A 26,895-nucleotide genomic window follows, 5' to 3' on the forward strand; every position below is an offset into this window, starting at 1 on the left:
CTGCATTGACTTTCGAAACCTTAACAAGGCCTGGCAAAAGGATAATTTTCCTTTGCCTCCCATGGAACAAATACTACAGGCAGTTGCAGGCTCAGAATTAATGTCATTTTTGGATGGATTCTCAGGATACAACCAAGTGTTGGTACATCCCGATGATCATTTAAAGACGACATTCAGAACTAAGTGGGGCACATACGCATATCAAAAGATGCCATTTGGTTTGATTAACGCGGGTGCCACTTTTCAAAGAGCCATGGACATTGCATTCAAAGGGTTAGTTAATAAGTCAGTGGTAATCTACTTGGATGATATTACTGTTTATTCCAAGAAACGAAACAACCATCTCAGGGATTTAAAACAAATATTCCAACGTTGTTTAAGGTATGGGATTTCACTTAACCTGAAGAAATCTTTTTTCGCATTAAGTGAAGGAAAGCTTCTAGGATTCATTGTGTCAAAATCTGGAATTCACATTGATCCTAACAGAATCAAGGAAATTTCCACAGTTCCCCTACCTCACAACAAGAAAGCCATGCAATCTTTCCTTGGGCTAGATTAACTTTGTAAAGAGATTTGTGCCAGATTTTTCGAGAATCGTGTCTCCTTTACAAGCCATGATTAAAAAGAATGCAAACTTTAAATGGGGCCAAGATGAACATGAGGCATTCAATCTGATCAAACAAGCAATTATCAATGCTCCATCTTTAGCAACTCCAAATTTTTCCGATCCTTTTATTTTGTATACATTTGCCTCAGATAGATCATATGCTGCGATACTCACTCAAGAAAATCAAGAAAAGGTGGAAGCCCCAATTGCTTTTTTCAGTTCCAATTTACAAGGTGCTGAATTAAATTATTCAGATGTGGAAAAACAAGCTTATGTTGTTTTTAAAGCAATTAAATATTTCAGACCTTTTTTACTCAAAACACATACCAAGATCATAGTACCGTTTCCAGTGGTAAGAAATCTTTTAGTACATAAGGATGTGGGTGAGAAGAGGGAAAATTGGGTTACTACATTACAAGAATACGACGTAGAAATCAGACCAGCAAATATTGTAAAAGGTCAAGGCTTTTGCAAAGTGCTGGCAGGAGCATCGCTAATGCCTGAAAATCCATCTGAAGAGGCACAAGTGTACGAGGTAAGCCTAAACGATGCTGAGTAATTATATGCTGATATTATTTATTATTTAAAGAATGGATATGCCCCTTCAAACCTCGATCATACCAAGAAAAGAGCCGTGAGGTTAAAAGCCAAGCAATATCAACTTGTGAATGACGTTCTTTTTAGAATAAATTATGATTCTGTTCTGCTTGGATGTCTTGAGAAATCTGAAGTTGAAAAAGTCTTGCAGGAACTCCATGATGGGCCAGCAGGCAAAAACTACGCTGGAGACACCACTGCTCATAAGATCTTACGCGCAGGCTATTACTGGCCCACATTATTCAAGGTTGCACATAACTATGCAAGGAAATGCCAAGTCTGTCAAACCGTTGCTGGGAGACAAAAGAAACCATCCTTGCCACTGCAACCAGTTACCATCGAAAAACCATTTGATTAGTGGGGATTGGACATAATAGGTGAGATCGTTCCTCACTCTTGTAAACAGCATAGATACATTCTGACAGCGACAGATTATTTTACAAAATGGGTAGAAGCAGTTCCACTCAAGACAACAAATGCTAAAAATATCATTGAATTCATAGATCAGTTCATAATTACCAGGTTTGGATTGCCTTCCGCTTTAATATTTGATAATACATCATACTTTTCTGGTAATGCAATGACTAAATTTGCACTCAAAAGGAGTTTCAAGCTTAAATACTCGACCAATTATTATCCACAGGGAAATGGGCTAGCTGAATCTACAAATAAGAACTTAATTAGAATCATTAAGCGAACCATTGAACAAAATCATAAAAATTGGCATAAGTCCTTAATATACGCTTTATGGGCAGATCGAATAACGCAGAAGGCCTCTATCAACACTTCTCCCTTTAATTTAGATTATGGGAAAGAAGTGGTTCTTCCAACACATCTGGCAATTCCCTCTTTAGCCTTGGTCCAATATATTGATGAAGTACCAACTTCCTCTTTACAAATTAGGTAGCTCGAATTAATTAAATTCGAAGAACAACGAGAACGGACTAAAATAACTCACGCTCATCATCAAGCATTGGTAAAGGCCTCTTTTGATTCCAATATGATATCTAGAAAAGATTTTCAGTTAGGAGATCTAGTTTTAAAATGGGACAAGGCACATGAGGAAAAGGGAAAACATACAAAATTTCAAAGAATGCGGCTTGGTCCTTTTCAGAGCATAGAATTCATAGGTCCATCTACCTTCATGTTACAAGATTTAGCAGGGAAAAGGGATTCTTTACTTGTTAATGGTCAGATTATTAAGAAATATTTTCCATAGAAGAACATTCTTCTATTTTTGTAGAGTAGTTGTTTTTCTTTTCATAATAAAACTAGTTGTGAATGGTTACAATGGGCATTTATGAAAAAGACACCAATTATCTTTCAAATTTTGATCTTTCGCTTGTATAAATAGCAAATCTTTTGGAAAATTGATCTTTATTATTGAAAGATACAGATAAAAACTCTAGCCTAGATATGATACTAGTTTCAACTTCATAAAATTTGATGAAAACAACCTTTAGCGAGAAATTGTTTTATATCAGTGCAATGAAAGGTATCAATAACAAAATAAAGATTCTTTGTAGAACAGCTAATCCCAAAAACTCTATTATTGTCGTCCAGAGCTATCTTAAGGAAACAATGATCCAGGTGGATATTGGTGGCCACCTGCCAGGTCCACCTGGACCCCCACCATTGTCTTTCTCAGCATTTTCAGTTTCCTTAATTGTAGCACAGTTTACTATTTTTAGCAGTTTTTCGGGTCCTGAACTTCCGGAGCCGTTTTGAGGCCCTAAACGATGTTTTTTTGGAATTCTGGGGCGACCGAGCCCTATGTTGCCCCCCAAAGTGGTAGTACTCGGATAGATCTTTCTAACGAGCTATCGTACGCGTCAAACGGAGATCGTATGCCAAAGTTACGACCCCGGGAAATTGATGTACCAATTTACCCAAACGGGGCCCACAATTTGGCGTTTCATCTTCTAGGGTTAGGTTTCGGTATGTGAAGGGTTTTCCATTGTTTCTCAACAATAAATAGGCCTTCGAGCCTCATTGTAATACAGTTAAGAACAGTTCAGAGGCATGTAGCCATCACATCTCTTCTCAGAGATAAGCTACCATCGCCCTAGCTAGTTTATTGCCATTTCTGTTTGTAAGCATATTTCAGTATTTTCCATTAATGAAATGAAGTATTATTTCCGCTGCATCTTTGTGTATATGGTTATCTCTGTAATTTGTTGCGTTCCTGTTTAAATCCGGATCAGTGGTATCAGAGCGGTCTGCTTTTTCTCTGTTTTTCTTTGCATGTCCCCAACAAGGTCGGAATATAAGGAGTTAGGGCTTGAACTGGTTGAACCTTTGCAAGACCAGCCTCGCAAATCCCGACGGCCTCCCATGGCGGACGAGAAGAAAGACGAGGGGGCAGGAGATCCCATCAAAATCTTGCTCGAAGAAGCGCTCGAGCGACAACGGAACGCGATGATGGACAGCTTTGCGCAGATCCTTCAGCGGCTACCCAGAAGCGGCGCATCGGCTTCCAGTAGCTCCTCTGGAAATGCCACACCCTTTAAGGTACAAGTTAATTTTGAAATCCCCATATTCGAGGGTCAGATAGACGCCGATGCCGTAGATAAATGGTTAAATCTGCTAGAGGGTTATTTTTCTGTTCATGAATTTTCGAGTCGGGAAAAGATTGTTTTTGCTCTTCTCAAAGCAGCCCCCCACGTCAAGGACTGGTGGGAAACCTACTGCGAGTAGAAGGATGAAAGTACTGGCTCACTATTTTCAGCCGCACCCACCTGGGATTCGTTCCGGGATGCCATCAAGGAGCAGTACTACCCTGTCGGAAGCTATGAGGATGAATACATAAAGTGGACCATGCTGCGGCAGGGAAGGGACCAAGACGTGCCGGAGTTCACCAATCTTTTCCATACCCTTCGCACAAAGTTGGGTATCAAGGATTCGGAGCAACATTTGATACTCAAATACCGTGGCTGCCTGCACAAGTACATCCAGGAAGAAATACAGTTCTTAAACATCCCCTCGCTCGGCGCAGCATACCGGTATGCTGTCAAGGTTGAGCAGAAGTTTAAACAAAAGAAGCGAGACTTTGGATCTGCGAATCCAAAGCAGGGGAAAGGTGCCCCTAAACCACAGAACAAAGGACAAAGCCAAGGCGGGACAGCCCAAGACAACCAGCCGAAGCTGCAAGCAAAGAGCAACGCCGCGAAGCCGAGAAAGGACACTGGAAAATGGTGCGAGTTCCATAAGAGCTCCACTCACAACACAAGTGAGTGTCGGGCCAAGCAGTCACTGGTGGCTGAGCTAAAGGTTTCAGAATCAGATGCATGTTCCGACTCTGAGTCAGAACCCGATAAGGGGTATGAAAAAGGGAAGCAGATCATTGATGCGGATCCCAGCGCCACTGTTGCTACCGCAAAGATCCAGAAAAATGAACCCGAAGATCCAGAGGAGGAGGAGCGTCTCTTCCACTCCCAGATGTGGGTAAAGGGCTCCCCGATACAGTTCATTGTTGATAGCGGGAGTCAAAAGAACCTCATTTCGGCAGAGGTCGTGAAGCGGTTGGGCTTACTGACCACAGCACATCCACAACCATACACCATTGGGTGGCTTCACCAAGGGCGAGATCTTCGCGTGAGCCAGCAGTGTCGCCTTCCATACAACATCAAGCCCTTCACGGATGAGGTATTGTGTGACATTGCTCCCTTTGAAGTTTGTGATGTATTACTAGGACAACCATACTTGTGGAAGCGACATGCTGTGTATGAATCAAGGCCCCGTGCTGTTATTATTACATTGGGAAATAAGTTGTTCAGGATACCAGAGGTAGCACCACCTGCCGCCATCTCTTTGATTACTGCAAAACAATGCAGTAAGATCATTTCCAAAACCAGGAAATTTGTTTTCCTGATGATACGCCCTCAAGGGAAGAAGAAGACAGTGGCCGCGGCCTCCAAACGGGGTTCCTCTGCACGGCAGCTACAGATGGACAAGATTGTGGAGGAGTACGAAGACATCTTCACCTCCCCGGCAGGGGTTCCTCTGCACTGTCAAGTCAAGCACTCCATCGATCTGACCCCAGGTGCGCCGCTACCCAATGGACCAATTTATCGGCGCTCCGTTCTGGAGAACAATGAAATCAAGAGACAGATTCAGGAGCTCCTGCAGAAAGGTCACATCCGTCCGAGTTCTTCGCCCTGTGGGAGCCCGATAGTGTTGGTACAGAAGAAGGATGGGACGTGGAGACTCTGTATTGACTATCGGGCGCTGAACAAGATCACTGTCCGTAATAGGTACCCGATCCCGCGGATTGATGACCTCCTAGACCAACTAAAGGGGGCGAAATATTTCAGCAAGATCGATCTGAAGTCAGGATACCACCAGGTACCAATTGAACCCTCAGATGTGTGGAAGACTGCCTTCAAATCCAAGGAGGGCCTCTTCGAATGGTTGGTCATGCCTTTCGGATTGACGAATGCTCCTGCAACCTTTATGAGGCTAATGGATGACATCTTGCGGCCATTCACCAACTCCTTTGTAGTAGTATACTTGGATGACATTCTGATCTTCAGCCAGAGTTGGGAAGAGCACCTCCACCACATCCGACAGGTTCTCCAAACACTGCGGCAACACAAGCTATGTGCCAATTTGGAGAAATGCACTTTTGGCATGACCGAGGTTCAGTATCTGGGATACATCATTGATGAACAGGGGGTGCATGTCGATCCAGCCAAGGTCCAAGTCATTCGGGATTGGCCCTCTCCAACCACTCTAACAGAGCTCCGCAGCTTTCTAGGTCTTGCCAACTTCTACCGCAGGTTTGTGTTGGGATTTTCTCATATTTCTTGGCCTTTGAGTCAAGTCACCAAGGGTGGGGCGAAAGCAAAATTCTTTTGGTCTGAATCTCAACAGAAGTCATTCAGGGAGTTGAAGGATCGCCTCTGCACGACACCAGTGCTCGCGTTACCAGATTTACAACAACCATTTGAGGTCGAGACAGATGCCTCTGACTATGCTATTGGGGCAGTCCTTACTCAACATGGACATCCAGTGGCATATCACAGTGAAACACTTTCAGACACAGTCCGGAAGTACCCCACTTATGATAAAGAGATGTATTCCATTGTACAGGCCTGCCGACAATGGAAGCATTACATTTTGGGGAAGGAAACGGTCATCCACACAGACCACCGACCTCTGCAGTTCATACAGACCCAAGGGAAATTGCAGAATGATCGCCATCAGAAGTGGTCTACATACCTGCAACAGTTTCACTTGAATATCAAGTATAAAAAGGGCAGCACCAATAATGTTGCAGATTGCCTCAGTCGACCACCGATCATGGCGCTAACCACCGTGCTCAACTCTTGCGGGCACGAGACTTCTAATTAGCCACTTCTCTACAAAAGCGACCCAGAATTCGGCCACACATACCAGACACTCTTGGAGGGTCGGCAGGTTGCAGATTTTCACCTCCAGGATGCCCTATTATGCCACCTCGGTCACCTCTGTGTTCCTTCAAGCGAGTGTGCCAAGATGATTTGGGAAGCACACTACAGTCGGGCTGCTGGGCATTTCGGGGTCGAGAAAACAGTGGCAGTACTGCAAAACTATTTCTATTGGCCGAATCTTCGACAGGATGTTGGGAAGTACATCCGATCATGTACTGCCTGTGCCATTGCCAAACCGACCATTAAGAAGCAAGGCCTCTATACCCCGTTTCCTACCCCTAGTCGACCTTGGGAATCCATCTCCATGGATTACATGTCAGGCCTTCCTTCCACTAAGCATGGAAATGACTGTGTTTTTGTGGTCGTCGACAGGTTCTCAAAGATGGCCATTATGATGGCCTGCAAGAAGAATATCACAGCAGAAGCCACTGCTAGACTCTTCTTTGAACGAGTGTGGGTGCACTTTGGGACCCCACAGTCTATCATCTCAGATCGGGACAGTCGGTTTCTCAGCACATTTTGGTCCAGTCTCTGGTCAATGCTGGACACCAAACTCACGAAGTCCACAGCCTTCCATCCTCAAACTGATGGCCAGACAGAGGTTGTCAACAGAATGATTGTGCACATTCTGCGCATGTATAACTCAAAGCATCCACGCACATGGGACGAGAGCCTCCCCTATGTTCAGCACAGCTACAACCGAGCTCTTCACAGCTCCACTGGCCATAGCCCTTTTTAGGTGGGTTTAGGATTCCAGCCACTATGCCCCATTGATGTGGCCATGCCACTTGCAGCTACTCACATGAATTCAGCTCATGTCCAGTCCGAAACAGATAAGGCCACCAGCTTCATTGAGCGCATCCAACATATTCGCCAGCAGGTCCATGACATTCTTGAGAAATCAAATGCCAAGTACAAGCAGCGACATGATCAACACTGGGTGCCACACAAGTTTCAGGTGGGCGACAAAGTCTGGTTGCATTTGCAAAAGGAACGCCTTACTGGAGCCTATCGGAAATTGAGACCACTTCGATATGGTCCTTACACCATTACTAAGGCTATGGGAGACAATGCATTTGAGCTCAGCATTCCCCCATTCCTTGGCCTGCACCCAGTGTTCAATGTGGACTGCCTTCGGCCATACTTTCCACCATTGCTAGACACATCCGACATTGCAGAACAGCTCAAACCCACAGAATTAAATCCAGATTGCATGGAACAAGCTGCAACTGATCGGATCATGGACACACAGATCAAGAACACTCGCCAACAGCATATCCAACTGTATCGAGTTGTCAAAGCAGGCCAACTCCTTTAGCAGGGCAAGTGGCTCACCAGGGAACAAGTTCAGCAGAGGTTTCCTCATCTCATGGAGGAGCTCAACGCAATGGGGACCATTGCTTCCTAAGGGGGGAGGAATGATCCAGGTGGATATTGGTGGCCACCTGCGAGGTCCACCTGGACCCCCACCATTGTCTTTCTCAGCATTTTCAGTTTCCTTAATTGTAGCACAGTTTACTATTTTTAGCAGTTTTTCGGGTCCTGAACTTCCGGAGCCGTTTTGAGGCCCTAAACGATGTTTTTTTGGAATTCTGGGGCGACCGAGCCCTATGTTGCCCCCAAAGTGGTAGTACTCGGATAGATCTTTCTAACGAGCTATCGTACGCGTCAAACGGAGATCGTATGCCAAAGTTACGACCCCGGGAAATTGATGTACCAATTTACCCAAACGGGGCCCACAATTTGGCGTTTCATCTTCTAGGGTTAGGTTTCGGTATGTGAAGGGTTTTCCATTGTTTCTCAACAATAAATAGGCCTTCGAGCCTCATTGTAATACAGTTAAGAACAGTTCAGAGGCATGTAGCCATCACATCTCTTCTCAGAGATAAGCTACCATCGCCCTAGCTAGTTTATTGCCATTTCTGTTTATAAGCATATTTCAGTATTTTCCATTAATGAAATGAAGTATTATTTCCGCTGCATCTTTGTGTATATGGTTATCTCTGTAATTTGTTGCGTTCCTGTTTAAATCCGGATCAAACAATGACTTCCTCCCTACTAAGGAAATCACAAGTTTCAGAGGAACAATCTAAGGATACACTTTATCTTAAAGAGTGAGAGGTCTCATCATGAGCTGGCTTATCATAATCACAGATATTATAGCTTGCTGACTTTGCCAATACTGCATACCACAACAGGGAAATGACTCGAGATTGTTAAAATCAAAAGACAAGGGGTCTCATCACAAGCCAGCTTGTTTAGCAAAATTATAAATCAGTGAATGACTGTGTCATCAATTGCCTACCAAACCAAGACATTGCTCTTTAAGAATAAAAAGAAAATCAAAGCAACAAGTGTGGATGTGGATTCTTCTTTGGGAATTGTTGGTTTCTTTAAGTAGGATACAGGATCATTGTTGGGTAACAGGTAACCCTGTCGAGGCTATAAACGCCTGCTGGCAGCAGAGGCTCTACCTATGACAAATGAGCATATTTAAAACTGGTTTAAAGAGAAGACTTTGTTTTATCTTTACAAGCCAAGTAATGACTGATGTAAATACAAGGACTAGCTTAAGGCAACAAATAATCAAAGTTGAAAATAGTTGAAACAAAATGTCATTGACAGGTTAAAGCATAATGTACTTTATCTTTCTATAATAAAGTTTAACTTTCTAGAAAATTTTCTATTTTGGAAGTTTTGAAAATTAAAAAAGTAGCAGAGATAACTGGTTCTTCCAAGTGAATCGCCAATTGTTGTGGCCAACAACAACCCCCCTTCTTATTTAGTGTTATTCCTAATACTAAATAAGTGGGGACCCTTAGTTAAAAATTTTAAAAATCAAATTAGTATTTAAATTTCCTTTTTCAAATAAAATTACCATCATAAACTTAGGAAGCCCCCCTTCTAAAATCCAAAAATCTAAGTTTTATGATAAGGTAAATCTTTCCTTAGGAATATCGCATCAGGAAAAAGATAACGGGATACCTCCTTATGAGCTGAATTTTAAACATTGCGAGATTGCGATGCGTGATAATGAAATATCGCATCACATACAACACAATTTACAATGAAACGCTTCAATTTGCCGATATGCGATGACGCCGATCACAAAATCGCATTTCGCAGAAAACAGGTTAACAAAGATTGTCATACATAACATTCCTGCGATCTGCGATATTGCGATATTGTGATCTTGCGATACAACAACAATGCGATAATGCGATATCATGAGCGACCAACTTTGTGATGTTATGATTTTGCGATATTATCATTTCGCGATGCTGCGATCTGCGATATTGCGAAGCAAATCGCAAAATCGCTCCATCGCAGATCTTTTGGGTGCGTTATTCAAGAAAAGTATTTTCCTTAAGCTGACACCTGGTTATGCGCTTTAATGCTAATAAATGAGTTAGTTTCCAGTTATTAATGGAATATGGGTGCGTGCTTATCGAAAAATCATATCATGTAAGGTGGTACATTTTATATTGTTTGCGGCATTTAAAACTTTCCCATCACCCTTCCTTGTCATTCATTTTCACTTCACTTGTGAATTGCAGGAATGGAGAATAGAGGCTAATACAAAGCAATACACAGGTTAAAATGGGAAAGAAAAGAAAAGCCTCGAGCTCAGAAGAGAAAGAAATGGCGCCCCTGTATACAGACACGACCTGTAACAGAGATGCAAGAATTGCTACATGGGAAGGCATGTATGATCTGCTTGAAGAGGAGAATCCCAGAGTAATGGAAGTAGTTGCTACCATGGGCTCAAATGGTTCTTCTTAAGCATCCCTTATAGAGCTAGCCTGCTCATTCTTACATCGGATAGTAGCAAGGCCCAAAATTTTCCCATACACAGACATGGTGAAGTGGTTACTGGGCAGCGCAGATATCAGAAACATATAGTTTAAAACTCAAGGTCAAGAGCTTACGAAAAATATTATTTTCACAAATGATGAACTTTATATCCGCTAGAAAGAAAAAGTGCAAAAGGTGAAAAACGCATCAAGGAAAACCAAATCAAGAAACGAAGGCAGTTTCCGATGCGTGATTAGCGGCACCTAGCGCTAATCGCACATCGCTGAGATTTTTTTTTCGAAAAGGAAAGCTGCTAATTGCCCAGTCATCTGCAGCTCCGAAAATTGCAAGAAAACAACAACTACAAGCAGATTAGAAGCAGAAGGCAAAAGAAAAGGCAGAAGCAATTCAAGGGTTAACCAGGTTAAACTAGGATTATTACTGGGCTTACTTGGTAAAGCCACATAGCCAATGGATGACTCTCAAGTGCATCATTAATGCGGCTGAAAAGATGGCACCAGCTCTCGTCGATTCTATTTTCTCAGCTCAGCTAAAATCGAAAGTCGGCCAACCGACTCTTCTCAAACAGATGCTGCATGCATGCGATTTCAAGGACCAAATACAAAAGTAGTTTAATTTTAGATTCAATTTTAGTTTTAATTTTGTTTTATTTTCCTGAAAAAAGGACAGTCATTTAAACTGCATCCTATATTTTTGTAATAATTTATTTTTAGATTTAGCTAGTAGTATTTAAACCCTTCTCATGCATTTAGAGAGGGGTCCTGAAATTTATCAAAAACTTATCCCCAGAACATGCACTTCTGTACCCTATGAGGAGGTTTTTATGAATGAATGGAACAAGGTTTATTGATGCTTGCATTTAATATCTGCTACTGATGTTGCACTTTTGTACTCTTAGTGGATATTTGATCAAGAAGAGATAAATCGTTATCACTTGAAGCTCATGAGTAGGACTAGTTATAAACGGTATTTCTATCTCTTAACTATTTCTACCTTGTGTTAAAGTGATTTTTATGTTCAGTTATTTATATATTGATGTATGAATTCTTGAGTTATCATTTGGCACTTTTGTACGGTGATAACTATTTATTTATGCTTAGTGTATGAGTAACTTACTATGCAATATGTTTTTCACAACTGTTTCGTCTAACTTTTTATACAAATTAGTTCATCTTCATTGAATTCTTCTCTCATAGCAGCTGAATGATCTTTATTACCAGTTGTTATTTGAAATCATTTTAGATCGCATAAAAGAAAGATCACACCTTGGGTTAGCGTAGATTTACATATTTCTGTTTATTAGAATATAATTTCCTTATTATTAGATCAGAATTAGAGTAGAAGTATTCTATTTAGAAACTGTTAGAAATAGAAATATCCATCTTTCCCACACACACACATAAATTGGGAAACCTGTCCCATATCCCCAGTCGGACCCGCTATACCAAACGGAAAAGGAGCTACCAACCAAGGTCTGGACTGGGCGGGTATCCCCCTTGTTGTAGACTCGATTTTTGGGGCTTCAACAGCTACCTACAAAGATGATCCTTGCTTTCTTTTCTACTAGTTTAGTGTCTTCCTTGTTTGCATTCTCTCCCCTAATGTCTTCCTTTTCAATAGTTGTCAATGTATATATTCTATCTCCCTTTGAAATCAATGGTAAAGGGATATAGTTACTTAACCAATGCTTCCATGATTTTGCACGAAACTGAATATGTTGTAAAATAAATTCTCGATCATTTTTAATGTCTTATTATGTTCTCCATCTATTCCTGAACTTTCTTGTCTACCTGCTGGAGTCTCCCCATGGGACCATACTTCCTTTGTCTATAACCTATTCATATGTAAGTACCTGCTTATGCTCTCCATTTGTTCATAATATTTCCTATGGACCTAATGAATGAAATCTCGCACTAACACTGACTTCCTTTTGCTAATATACATCTTCCTTCTATCATAGTTTGGAGGAAAGCTGTTGATGACCATAGTTGAGATTAGTGAGATAGTCCTTCCAGTGATAGAGAGACCACTCCCATCCTTTGTCTAATATATTTGAAGCTTTCCCTTGGCAGAGGCTTGGTAAAGATATCAACAGTATGTTATTTTGTTGGAATGTATTCCAATCTGACTAATTGATCTGAAACTTATTCTCACAAAAAGTGATACTTGATTAGGATATGCCTTAATTTTTAGTGCATGATAGGATTTTTTGAAATGTTAATTGCACTACTATTTCAATACATGATAGAAACATGTTAAGGTCCTTCAAATTTTGCTTCATCTGCAGAACCTAAGTATAACAAGTGGTTGTCACCAAGGAAAATTTTAAGGATGGAAACTTATCTTAAAATTTACAAAACTTAGCAAATCTCACTAGTCCCTAGTATGCAAACTGTAAAATGTTTATTAATATCATTGTAAAAATATTTTAATTTATAATGATTTTATGAAAAGTCTCTAAAACAATTGGTGATTTCAAAGGTAATTTTTTTTATACTATAAAATTTGGGCAAGTTGTTTTTAGAAAAAATGGAATTTATCGAATAAGTTCTTAGAAAAAATCAAGGAAAATTAGCCCACCTATGAATATTAGCCCTTAAAATTTTCCTTAGTTGCCACAATATACTCTAGTTTAGTGGTAGATAGAGAGATCAAGGATTTATTTTTGCTAAGCTAAGAGACAAGGCACTTTCCAAAAAAAATGTCCTCCACTAGTGATGTTTTTGTCATCCATGCTTCCAATGCAACGTACATTTGTATAGGATTTAGGAGTAAGTAATTTTCCCTTGGCATACCATAAGTCTTAATCTATGGTTCCCAAGAAATACGCGAGAAATACCTAAATATTCTCTTAATAACATTTACATGAGATTATTTTGGAAATGATTGAAATGTGCCTACCAATCCCACATCTTTCATGACGTTTGGCCTTGATGTTGTTAAATAGAGAAGGCTCCAAGTCATTGACTTATACATAATTTTTTCTACATCAAGAGACACATCATCTCTATTAAGTTTACAACTTGTAACCAAGGGAGTGCTTTCTGAGGCACAATTTTCCATTCCAAACTTTTTCAAAGTTTGCTTAAGGTATTTTGGACTGAGATATGAAAATGCCTTTCTCAGGTTGACTAACTTGAGGTCCTAGGAAAACATATAATTATCCTAGCATAGAAATCTCAAATTCTTTCTGAATACTAGCTACAAAGCTCCCTCTCATACAATCACCATAATTACCACAAATAATTCCATCCACATAGACAATAATTGTTATTATGTTACCTTCTTTAATATTGATATAAATTTTGTTGTTAGTGGTGCCTCTCTTAATACCCTGTTGTTGAAGATAACCATCCAATATGGAATACCATGCCATGGGAGATTATTTTAAACCATACAATACTTTCTTTAGTTTGCATATGTAATCTTTTTTTTGTTCTCTTAATTGAAATCCCTCCGACTACTCAACATATACTTCTTCCTCAAGTTCAATATTCAAGAATGATGACTTTACATTCATTTGATATACCTTGGATCCTCTAAAACATGTGAAGGCTAGAAACATTCTTAGAGCTTCTAGCCAATCCACCAGATAAAATTTTTCATCAAAATCAATGCCTTCAACTTGTGCATAATCCTTGCATTCAATCCTTTCTTTATTTGTCACAACCTATCCATCCTCATTGAGCTTTTCTCTATAAGCCCATTTCATTCCAATTACATTTTTACCTTTAGGTATTGGAACACATTACCAAGTACGATTCTTTTCAATCTAATCTAACTCCTCATTCATGGCTTTAACCCAATGATCATCCTTTCTAGGTTTTGTAAAATTTTGGGTCTCAATAAGAGACAAAATGATTATGTTTTCTGGAGAAGATACAATTACAAGCTTCCTTCTAGTTGAACTCTTTAATCTCCATGTCCTAGAATTTGACTATTCAGATTTTTTTTGTACATATCTAAATGGATTCTTTGTGTGAAAAGGATCATCTTCCTCTATTTGATCTTCTTAAAATTGTTACTATTCTTATTCTTCTAGTGCATATTATTGGAAGATAGCAAGATTAGGCTAAGTTTGATGAAGAACTTCATTACGAGGCAATGCTTCATCTACTTTCACATCAATGCTTTCGATTGATTCTTGTGTTCTTTTTTTTTTTATAGCATCTATACCCCTTGTTTTGATAGGCATATTTAGGAATATTCCTCCATTTTCTTTTCCTTCAAATTTCATAATTTTTTTTTCATTCACTTTGATGTAAAATTTTCTTCCAAAAACTTTAAAATGATTAATTGTGGCTAGTCTTCCTTTCCATAGTTCATATGGGATTTTAGTGCATTTTGTTTTCATTTGAGCCTTGTTCAGGATATAGACAACAATATTTATTACTTATCCATAAAAACAGTATGGAAACTTAACTTAGAAAAGAAGAGATTTTTCCATACCTTGAATTATTCTTCTCTTTCTTTTAGCCACACTATTCTACTAAGGGGTTCTTATGATATTGAAGTGCCTCCTAATTCCATGAAGTTCATTGAATTCATGGGAGGTGAATTATCCTCCTCTATATGTCCTTAGAAATTTAATATTTAAATCCATTTCTTTTTTAGCAAGAGCCTTGGAATTCTTAGATTTCTTAAAAGCTTCATAGTTTTCTTTAAGAAAACTAGCCAAAGTCATTCTTGTGAAATCATCTACAAACAACATGAAATACCTTTCTCCTGTTAGAGCATCTATCCTGGTGGATCCATAAAGATATGTGTGAATAATTTCTAATGGTTGGGATGTTGAATATTATTTATTCTTGAAGAGGACTCTAGTTTGCTTCCTGAATTAACATTCATTGCAAACATCATTGTGAGACTTTGAAATTATGGGCATTTCCCTGATGGATTTTGTTCTTTTGACTTTGACCAAGTTGTCAAAATTGATGTGTCCCAAACTTTTATGCCATAACCAACTTTCACCTATTCTTCCAACACAACACTTAATTTTTTTATCTTTTACGGATTTATACATTACCATTGGTCTTGTTAGCCTTTGCCACCAATTTATTAGAATCTGAGTTATTGATTTCACATCTTTTGGAGTTGAACGTGAAATAGAACCCTTTATCAGACATTTAGCTGATGCTTAAAATATTATATTTCAATCCTTCCACATATAGGACATCTTGAGATTTGGTCATTCCACTATCAATGCCAAAAATTTTGTTTCCCGTTATTCTTTTATATGCATTATCTCCAAGGATTACCTTACCTTCATCTATCTCCTTGAGTTTGATAAACTTGTTTCAATCCCTTGTTAGATTCCTTGAGAAATCACAATCAACATACCACTTTTTTCTTTCTTCTGCGAAAATAACATGAGACCACACCTTTTTTGTTTATTCATCCACATCTTAAGGGGGCACCCTTCCTTTCTTTGATTAAGTTTATAACCCTAGCCTTGTGTCCAAAATTGTGGCATATAAAACATTTGATGTGAATTTGAAAATGATTTCTTCCACTTTTATTAAACATGCTTCTATAGAGGTTACTTGAGTAACTATAATCAATTGCCTTATGACCAAATGTATAACATATATAACAATAACCATGAAAGATTGTGTGGTACATGGATTATTGTTCCTTGTTACTTAATTTTCCCTGGGTAACTTTCTGATTTTCCTTTTTTGATTGACTTGTTGTATTCATCTCCCTTTTGAGGAGGAAAATTTCATCATCCCTTTCTCTTAGCTACTTTTCCCTTTCTCATATCTAATTTTCCTTTTATGCTAGTTGTTTTTCCTTATCTCTTGGTTTCTTTGACAAGATTTTATACTTCCTTTTTAACTATTCCAATTAAATTTCCAAAAGCAAGATCAATTTTCATATGCATCCATGTTGCGAAGATTCATTAGATCCACCTTCCAATAGTTAATTGTTCTTGAAGCACTTGCTCTGATACCACTTGTTAGACCAAAGATCACACTAAAATTTGGGGGTGAATAATTTTAGTGAAAAATTTATCATTTCAAAATAATTCATCAATAGTTAATCATGTACCAATGTACCATAACAATTTTGCATCATAACATTAAATGAAACCATATATCAAGAAACCATAAACACAAGAGGACACAAGCTTTTGCATGGAATAACTTGTGGAAGGAAACCACAAATTATTTTTCTTCTTCTTCAATTCATTACATATATTTGAAAAAGTCAAACCAATTGGAGGCACCCACCCCTAATATGTGAAAGAAAATACTTGCATTAGGATACAACCTGATTGAGGCACCAACCTGAAAATGCACAAGCACCCACTTGCAATAGGCTATGGCCTGATTGAGGCACCAACATTATGTATTTGTAAGCTTCAAATTATAGTAGGCTTCAATCTTATTGAGGAACCAACCTTAGTGGAGGCACCCACCTCCTTCTTCAACTTCATGTGGACCACTTTTCATAATATTTCAAACCGGATCCACATGCCCTTGAAAATGGGTCTCCGAAATTGATCATGTTTCTTATGTCATAGTGTTATAATCAGCGTGTCATACCCTATCCATACCCTATTACAATATGTTAATCATTCTAGTCACATAAAACTATTCTTGGAACCTATTCTAGCCATTTTCACAACACTCACTCCATCCTACTCATAATCCCTCAAAACACATAACACTAATTCTAAACATCAAAAATACATCATCAAAGCTTTTCATGCCTTCATAAATTTTCACAACTGAATCCTAATCATCATGCTTCTTTCTAAATTAAATTTCCCTTTCAAATGAGCCCACAAACACCGAAAAACCATATAAAAAGATTAACCATTTGACATAATGGTCCTTTCAAGGTGTGTTGTATAAAATAGCCTGTTTTGAACAATGGTTCTAAAGGATTTACTTCTCTATTCACTTAATTTAAAAAAAAAATGTAAATAGTGGGGGAAAATAAGAGTATTTTTTCTAACCTCATACCCAATGGGGTTTAAACTTGTGACTTCGACTATCTAATCCAAGTGTCATACCAATTGTGCTCTGTGTTGTTGCTTGTAATAGCATCTTCACAAAATGATTATGTTATGAGAGATCTAACTTTTTCACCGTAGACTAGACTTCATTCTAGATCAACAAACCATAGAATGCAAATGTATAACCTCCACTTGTCATCAAGACAACTCAATTAGGCCTCTCATTGTTGTGCATAATTTTTTTTTCATAATATTTGAACCAACAATGAATTCAAACCAACAATAAAACTTAGACCAATTGATCCAACACAAAACTCACTCCAACTATCCAAACATGAAATTTAGATCAACTACACCATTAATGAAACTCATACCAGCCTGAGAAAAACTTAAACCAACTGAGCCAATAACGAAACTTAAGTCAATTGAACCAACAAAAAACTCAGTACAACCACACCAATAATGGATCTTAATCCAATTGCATCAACAATGAAACTCAAAGAAACGTAAGCCAATAGTGAAACTAGAACAAACAAGGTAGAAGAGAAACATAGACTAACTACACCAACAATGTAATTTAGACCAACTGACTCAACAAAAAAGTTAGTCCAACTGCTCTAACAATGAAACTCATATCAACTAGAGCCAAAAATGAATTTGAGACCAACTATGCCAACAATGGAACTCAGATCAACTCGAGAAAGAAATGAAACTCATATCAACTGAGCCAGCAATGAAACTTAGATCAAATAAGCCATCAACAAAAACTCAGAATAACTGCACCAACAATGAAAATCAAGCTAACTGCACCAAACTCCAAAAGTCAGAACAACTTGAAAGTCATATCAACTTCACCCAACAACAAACCTGATAATTGTTCCTTTTGTTTCTGAATGTGCCTTAGAGTCATGGAAGTGTGTTGTATATATATATTTTTACATGTTCATATGGCTCATGAGGGCCAACATTGGGACAACTGTTTATGTCATCAATCCTATATTTTAAAAACCATATGACCACCATTACCAACCCTGTGACTATGTCAAAGCCCCAAAAACATTACCTCCTAATCTGTTTCTCAATGTGACAATGCCATGTGTCCCAGTCCCTGGGGATCCATGGTGATCAACATTTTGACGTAAGCATGTCATCATGCCATGTGGAAACTCGTGTATAAATTCATTGTAGATCCAAGTTGTTAATTGTAATATGCTAAAACAATTGACTTGAATCTACTCTACTCATCAACATAAATTTAAACGATCACGAAATTACGAAGCATAAAAGAGAAATAAATCAATCAATGCATAAGACAATGATTTCTTGGGGAAAGCCACATCTAAAATACCCCTACTATTTGTATATTGCATTAGTCAGAAAATATGAGAACATTACAATGCTTTGCTCAAGCCCGATCAACCTATGCACTATCTCTATCTGTCTCACTACTTCCTAGGAAAGCCTTTGATGAATACAATATGCTATGATCAACCTTGAGCTCAACCTGCACAAGTATTTTCTATCCTCTGCCTGATTGTCTGCCTTCAACAAATACTTAGCCTAATTCATAGCCTTCCAAGCTCTTACTTCCTTGAACTGTTCCCTTGGGAATTAACCTCTATTTAATTGGGAAATTCCTCAATTATGAATTGCACAATCCTCATAGGAATTTTCCTCCATTGGATTGTGTAGTTCTTTTAAGTTGTTACTCTGACTAAATACACCATCTGTACAATTTAGATAATTATACAACTGATAGTACACTTCCCTTGAACTCCAATCTCAATTGGGTAACTCTCATATTTGACATGCATGAGTTATTTATGGCTGAATTATCAGTTAACTAGTTGAACACATGAATTATCACCCCATTATTAGACCTCCTACTAGTTCCTCCATCAGTTGGAACTAATTTACCCGAGATTAACTCAATTAATTAGTTACAACTCAAAATAAACTCAACTAGGGCTCCTATAAAGTAGGAGACACTCTACACGACTCAAGTTAGACCCTCAACTCGAATTAAATAAATCAACTAAGTCAAATTAACTTAGTTAACAATTATAAGTTGTCATGAGATGTGGAATTACAATTTTATTCCCAATTTAATTCATGGACAAATTAAATCAGGATCTTTCTTGATGCTATTTTTAACACGTAATCTATTTTTAAGTGATTTACCAATTAGAATGTGACATTTGTATCTACCATGTGGCAGTCCATGGTGGCACCATATCACCCTACTGATGTCATTCAACTGACATGTCACTCCATGTCATCTCCACAACACCCTTGTTTCCATGCCATTGCATCCAACCAACCATAGTTTTCCATGTGTAAACACACAAAGTATATGGTATGTGTCACATATTTACTTGCCTCGAGAATATAATTAAACTTCATGCATGTGACATATAATTTTCCTTCCAATTCTTTATGTCGCTATCGCATCGATCAAAACAATGCATAGTTGCATGACCTTTAATATCATTAAACTTCATGAAAATTGGAATGTTTTTCATTGTCAACATGCCAATGAATCTTGATCCGCTCTCAAACATATGCGATATTCAACAAATTTTAGGTTTGTGGGTTTTTCCCTATAGTTTAGGTCCTTTGATTATGCATATTTTCAAATGGCCATAAATTCTCGTCTAGGAGGAGTTTTTCAAAGTGTGATATCTCGCCAAAAAGGTCTAAAATAGCACTATACAACCATACCATTTGTATATTCATTAGGACATCACAAATTTGACAAAAACCAAATAATTAAAACCTATTGAACTTCATTTGACGAGGGCATGTAAGCGATCAAGCTGTCATACTTCTTCCTTAGGCATCCTTGTTTACATCAATGACAACACTATATGCAACATTTAGATATGGTGAAATCAATTTTATTGATGCAACTTATAATGAATGCAAATAAATAACTACCTCAAAGGTTTCAAATTGAAATTTATGCAACAATTAAAAAGAAAGTAAATAATGCAAATTAATTAAATGAATACACATTGAGAAAATGCATTTTATACAACCAAAATCATATATTAAGCTATACCTTCGTGAAATTCCAAACACAATTCTTGAATGGGCTTCATTTATTATTAGTAATTTTGGGTCAAGCTATTTTTCTTAAAAATGATAAATGGAAATGAATGTTACTCTATGTCTGAACCAACAAGAATAACACAACCTTACTTATCATAGGTTTCCTTTGTTTGAACCATTTTCATGTTTTCATCTCCTTCATGGTCCTTTTCTACTTCATATCCCTTTTTCTTCTTCTATGTTCTTTATCTACTTCTATCTTATGTGAGAGTGATAATGCCAAATGTCTTTGTCCTTCCCACAACAAAATCACTCTCCAACTATTGCATTTTTCCATTTAAAATTAGTGGTGTGCTTTTCACTTCCCAACTTAAATATTAAGGGACATACAAGAATCGACCCATGAACAATTTAAAATTATACACAAAAGTCACATGGAAGAGTGATATTCTAGGCTTGTCTACAAAGCTAAGATACACTCAAAGGTTCAAATTTACATGGAAAAGGGAACTTGTTGATATGGGGAAAATTATTTAACAACTCCTACTTAAACTCAAGATAAAAGTTTCAATGTGATTGAAACTATTAAAACAACATGGGGTAAAATATCATCATTGAGCCTATGTTGCAAATATATGGTAATCAACCATGCTAGGGAGGAAAAATGAGTTGAGGCTTTTCTCTCCTCAAGTGCCTAGTGAAACATGAATCATAAGATGAAGTATGGGGAAACAAATGGTAGATGATGCATCTTAACCAAAATTACTTGCTACCACATTAGAATTTTCAAATTGTTGTATCTACAACTATGTCAAGGTAGTGACAATGCTCCTACATTGGACTCCTTTCACTAGAACAAAATTGATCTTTGACTTAGTATTTGGCATAAGAACTGAGAAATGATTGACTGGTTTGATATAGATATATATCCTATATATAAAGGGATTCTTACACCCCTTGACTTTCGAAAGAATTGGGTATTCATTTATTTTTTAGATTCTATTACAACTTGAAATCCTCTCTTCCCAGATTTTATACAACCAAATCCATCTCTATTTATGAAATATACTTATTCTAGTTATAAATAGGAACATCATCAAATTAAATTACACCTTGATTAAACTCATATAAATCAACCACATTGAAGGATAGTGAGATATACAAACTTCGATTCAACTCTATCACATGAGCATATCCAAAAATGGTTTTCAAGATCTTGCAAGGACCTATCACTTTTATTTCTAGAATGTTAAATGTTCCCTTCAAATATATATATTTCCTTAAGTTTGTTAACACAACATCTCTTTTAACTTCTTTATCAATCTATTTCTATCATCCGCCTAGAAGTAGACATAGCTAAACCACTGTAGTCATTCAAGCACCTAGGCATTCTCTTCATTTGTAAGGTCCAGAAAGGATTCTATTATTTACTTCCTTTGCTTGTTTCACAAAAACTTCTAAAATTTATGACTCCTTTTAGTGACCTATAGTTATAAGTACAGAGTAAGCTCTTTCCTATATGAATATTCATTGAATTATTAAATATTTGTAAGATGTACTCTATGTAACTATGTTTATTAGTTAAATATGTTGGGAAAAAAATTGTGTCAAAATATGGCATTTTCCATATAAACATATCTAGGTAATAAACATTGTGTGTGAGAGAGAGACTAATCCAAAATTAAAACCAATGGAAAAAGCCATATTTTGACACAATTTTTTTCCTAACATATTTAGGTAATAAACATAGTGATGTAAAGGAGAGAGAGAGGGTGGGCGGGGGAGGGGATTAGTCTAAAATGTTTTGGTTGAAAAATTTAAACATACGACAATTTAAAGAAAAAGAAATGAATTAACTAGAGAAAATTTGTTATGGATGCTAATTAAAAGGGGACAGAACATAGGTTTAATATCTTGAGAGTAAAAAATTCATTAAATGGTCATGCTAAACTATGGTCGATATAATATTAAATGATAGACAATCTACACCATTGTATTGATATATTCTTCAATATGAAATTTGACATGAAAGCCATGGAGGTGATCAACCGCCTAACTGATCCGGACACGGCCAGGTTGGTTGAGATCTGTCTCACTTCCACCTTCTTCTGTTTTGAAGGGGAGTTCTTCGAGCAAACCTGTGGGGTTGCGATGGGCTCACCGCTTTCCCTTGTTGTTGCTAATCTGTTTATGGAAGATTTTGAGTCCAAGGCTCTTAGCTCTTCCCGTCTCTTGCCTAAGCTGTGGAGAAGGTATGTGGATGACACCAATGTCATATGGCCTCATGGCCAGGTTGAGCTTGACCTCTTCTTTGATCATCTCAATAATCAATCCTCAGCCATTAAGTTCACTAAGGAGCAGGAAGTTGATGGATGCCTTCCATTCCTGGATATTCTTATTTCTAAGAATAGTGATGGTTCCCTCGCCCATAGAGTTTTTCGAAAGAAAACTCATACGGAGCAGTATCTTCATGCCAGTTCCCACCATTTCCCGGCTCAAAAGATGGGTGTTCTCAATACCCTTGCTACTCGGGCCCTTAGGATCTCGGACAAAAAGAGCTTTGAGAATGAGAAATCCCATCTGCTTGATGTCTTTGTTGAGAATGGTTATAGTAGATACTTGGGTGAGAGGGCTTTCCTTAAAGCTTCCAAGAATTCTCTGACAAAAAGGGAACCGAAGGAGCGAATTCCAGGTGTCCATCTTCCGTATGTCCAGGGGACCACTGATAGAATTGGAAGGATTCTCAGGAAGCATAGTATCCCTGTGTCCTTTAGGCCCCTGAACACCATTCGTATGTCCCTCAGATCTGTAAAGGATCCTATCGACCCTAAGGATATGAAAGGTGTTTATATGATCCCTTGTTCATGTGGGACCCCCTATATTGGGGAGACTGGTCGCTCCATCAATCAAAGGATTAGCGAACACGCAGCGGACCTGAAGCATAGGCGAGCTAAGTCTTCCGCTTTAGCTGAACATGCTGAGAAAACCAATCATCATGTTTGTATTGAGGAGGCCAGTGTTATTGCTAAGGTTTCGCATTTCCATCATCGTAAATTTAGGGAAGCGCTTGAGATTGAAAAAAGGCCAAGCAATCTCAATAGGGAGGATGGCTGGAAAATCAGTAGGTGTTGGGTCCCAGCACTCTCTTCCTAGTTGTTTTTCCGCCCTCCTCTTTGGGGTTTTTAGTATATTTTTTATTGTTAGTTTTATTCTATTTATTATTTTAGGTGTTATTATTTTTATTTATTTATTAATAACTAATTTATTTTAGCTGTTTTATATTTATTTAATATTTATTTATTGTTTTATTTATTTACTTTTTATTTATTTATTTGATATTATATATATATATATATATATATATATATATCTATATATATATATATATATTGTTAATTTTATTCTACTTATTATTTTAAGTGTTATTATTTTATTTATTTATTAATAAATAATTTATTTTAGCCGTTTTATATTTATTTATTTACTTTTTATTTATTTATTTGATGTTAATTTTATTTTTTAGTACTTTTGTTCTTTTTTAGCTTAGATTTTTTAACTAATTTTCCAACTAACTTAACATCCTTTTGACATTCTTTATGATTAGGTCTTTTAGGTTACTTTCTTTGCTTTTAATTATTAATTATTTTATAAGTTTTAATAATATTATTTTATATATTTCTTAAGCCTTTAATTGTAGATTTTAAGGTTATTTATTTATTTATTTAGTTATTTATTTACTTAGTTAATTTTCTTTATTGTTAATTTTATTTATTTTATTCATTCATTTAATTCATTTATATTATTAACTAATTTATTTTAACCAATTTATTTAATTTTATTTATTGATTTATTTAATTGTTTATTGACTTTTTATTTATTTATGGGTTTATTATTACTTTTTTATTTATTTTAACTTTGACTTCTTAGCTAATCTTCTATCGAACCTAACCTCCTTTTGATTTTCTTTATTAGGTCTTTTTTGTATCTACCTTTGCTTTTAATTATTAATTAATTTATGATTTTTAATAATATTTTTAAATATGATTATTTTTTAAACCTTTAAATTATATTTTAAGGTCCCTTATTTAACTAAATTTCCTTCTATATTATGATTAGCTTTTAATTTTTAATAATATTTTTTAACTAAATAACCTTCAAAAATTTGTTTTATACTTTTTGGTCCTAATTCTTTCTTATTTAACTAATAAAATAATTTTGACCCCGGTCCTAGAGTCAAACTAGCCGTTGGTCAAGTTAGCTGTTGGGTGCTCTGCTCAGATTATTTAACTTGCTTTGTTGGATCTGTTTCTTCAACTTGTCCTGACGATGAACCACACTAGTTGGTTCGAAACGCGTCGACAAATGATATTCCTTGTGATTTTCGCCGAAAAAAATCTCTCTAACTTGATATGGATCACAGAAGCCTGAACTCTATTATGAAATTAATATCATTTATACATATTTAAGATGAGGGATATGTTAAATTATATGCCCAAGAATGAAGTCTATTATATCGAGAGCGTTGGGACATCCCTAAACACTGATTTAGAGGATAACTTTAAAATGCCATTATGAAATTTCACTTGATGGAATTGATTAGAGAGTATTTAGCAAGAATGTGTTTTTGCAATTTTCTCTTTCTAGAACAATGATAAAATTGGGCAATGACACCTCATGTTAGCAATTATATCCACTCTTACTATTTGTGCTATGATAAACCTTCTAAAAATTTGTTCACTAAAACTGAGTCTATCTATATTACAAATTTCAGTGATGTCTAAAGAAATTTGACCTTGAAATTTATGTACAATAGTAATCATCTCATTTTCATAACTATTCCTTTAAATTATAAAGCATAGAAAATAGATTTGTAAACGAATATTTCAAAGCCCTATAGTGCCCCATTTGTTTCTACCTATTTGATGGATTGAATCTTACTATATGAGGGAAGTTAATTACAAATTACCTAGTTTATTGAATTGCACTCTTATGATTAAACTCAAACTTTAGGTATTTGAATGGATTTAAGTGATTATTTTGAATTAAATGATTTGAATGCTTTTATGATAATCTGGATAAATTAAAATATATTTATATGACATTAATGACATTGGAAATCTATATGGTTGTGACACTTTGAAATGAAAATGGTGGCTACATTAATTTACATATGATATTGATGGTTTGCCTAATATGATGGGAAATCACATGTTTATATTGGAATGGAATTGTGCCAAAATTGTATTGAGCTATGAATTGAGTTATGATATTATAATATTCTATATGGATAATTTTATGCTTTTATTTTGATTATTAAATAATTTTATCCATTAATTGTAGTGTGTTTAAGAATAGAAAGCACACTAGTCGATTAGTCCACATATAATTAAAGGGGTTGTATGGAAGCGTACAATATAGTACCATCAGGAGAGGACAAACAACATTCTTGTTTCCACATACTAGAACTTTTTTTCCACCAACTAAGTTGAAAATATTATGATGAATTTAATTATAGATTGCACATTTTCATGAGGGTAGACCATGTAGTCAACCACTCACAAGGTTTAGATAAGGGAAATGAAATAAGGTGATATCCTTTTTCCTTAATGACCATTATTATATCAACCAAGGAAATAAAGGTTTAGTTAACATGGTCTCAATAGATAAACCATTTTACCCACTAGGAAGGTTGGATGATTGAAGGGAATCTTTAAGCATGTCCACCCTTGGTAATTTATGAAAGTGAACTCTTCAGAAGGAATGAAAAATCATGATACCCTTGTTATTGGTTACAAATTGTTAAGTGTACAATTAAAATTATTTATTAAAAGATATAAAATATTATTTCTTAAGCATGCTTATTTTATATAAACGTGAGAAGAAATGTTTGTATAGCTTATAGTATATATCATAAAAAAAAAGAAATAGAGTATTTAATAACAAGTTATTGTAGGTTTTAACCATATATAGTTAACTACTACAAACAAATTCTTAATAAAACATAAAATATGCAATAAAATACACCCATTGACACAAAGATTTTATCTTGGAAAAACAAATTGAGAAAATCAACAATATTGTTCAATGCATACATACATACATACATATATTGTTACAATACAACATACATATTATGTCACATCTGTGAACCTCCATTCCATTTACCTTTGATTAGAATAAACTTATACTTCTTTAACCAAAACTACAAAACCATGTGAAAAACCACCCTGTGCCAAAAAAAACACTTTTAGCAAATGTGTGTGCCAAAAACCACGAAAACCAAACATGAAACTCCCCAAAAATTATCTTGAGGACACTACTCCCAAGCCCCTGCCAAAAATAGGGGTTTTCACCTTTAGTGTCCCCTTGCCCACAACCTAGTTGTGTATCACACATTACAACATGTGGGGATAACCATGTAAATAATATAACATATACCCATCATTCAC

The sequence above is a fragment of the Pinus tabuliformis genome, chromosome 6, assembly GCF_031772625.1.
Source record: "Pinus tabuliformis cultivar Carrire ecotype Pingquan chromosome 6, CPIR1, whole genome shotgun sequence".
Classification (NCBI taxonomy): Eukaryota; Viridiplantae; Streptophyta; class Pinopsida; order Pinales; family Pinaceae; genus Pinus; species Pinus tabuliformis.